We start from the raw sequence: 1,001 nt of genomic DNA on the forward strand, positions 1-1,001 counted from the left end.
GGCGGGGCGGGGCCGGAGGCCGTGGAGCGCGGCGCTGGGGCGGCGCTGCCGGGGGCCGGGAAGGCTGGGTCGGAAATAGTGTGTTGTGTTATTGTAAACCTTATGTCTAATGGTGACTGACAGGTAATAAAGTGTAACACGGCACAGTGAAGCTTTGCGGGGCGGGCGGGGGGCTGGTTCCTGCCCGCGGGAGGGGCCCCCCCTGGTTCCCAAGCTCTCCCCCCCCCGGCACCGGGGGGGAGATTTGGGGAGCTGGGAGTTGGGGAGTGGGGTGGGGCTGTGGGACCCTCGCCGGAGGTGGGGGTCCCGTCATATTTGCCCTCAAAGTGCCGGACGCTGGCATGCACCGGGCCAAACTGAATGAGATGATAATCTCTGGGTGAAATGGGGCTGGGGGGGCCAACGCTTGATTCAGGACACACCAGTCGAGGCGATTTTGGGCCAGTTATGACAGCTCCTCCTGATAGTTGAGTGATGACAGTGATTGAATTACAACCTTGTCAACAGCCCCAGCGCTGCCGTGAGAAGAGGAGCAGCTTGGAGCTGGAAGGATGCGGAGCTGGAGCCGGAATAAAGGTTGTAGAGCTGGGACTGACATAAAACCTGTACGGGGGGCTGGGGGGGAAATACACATAGCAGGACTGGGACTGAAATAAAGACTGTAGGGCTGGCTCTGACATACACAGCGTGGGGCTGGAGCTGACACAACACGGAGCTGGAGCGGAAAGACCGACTGTGCCAACGGAGCCGGAGTAAAGATTGTGGGGCTGGGGCAGGAACACGGAGTGTGGGGCTGGAGCTGGGACACCAGAGAGCTGGAGCCGAAATACCAACTGTGTCGCCGCAGCTGGAATAGAGACCCTGGAGCTGAAACAGAGACCGCGGGGCAGGAGCATAAATAAAAACCTATAGGGCTGTCTCTGACATACACAGCGTGGGGCTGGAGCTGAAATGAAGGCCCTGGAGCTGCGGCTGAAATCGAGAGCGCGGGGCTGGAGCTG

The 1,001-nt window shown here is 60.3% G+C and overlaps 1 protein-coding gene across 1 annotated transcript in view; it reads left to right on the top strand.

Annotated features, from left to right (window-relative positions):
* The window catches only part of COMMD4 (COMM domain containing 4), a 27,977-nt gene that overhangs the window by 24,965 nt on the left and 2,011 nt on the right, over positions 1-1,001 (top strand). The window lies entirely within an intron of this gene.

Source organism: Haliaeetus leucocephalus, unplaced genomic scaffold (genome assembly GCF_000737465.1).
Source record: "Haliaeetus leucocephalus isolate CR32 unplaced genomic scaffold, Haliaeetus_leucocephalus-4.0 Scaffold339, whole genome shotgun sequence".
Lineage (NCBI taxonomy): Eukaryota > Metazoa > Chordata > Aves > Accipitriformes > Accipitridae > Haliaeetus > Haliaeetus leucocephalus.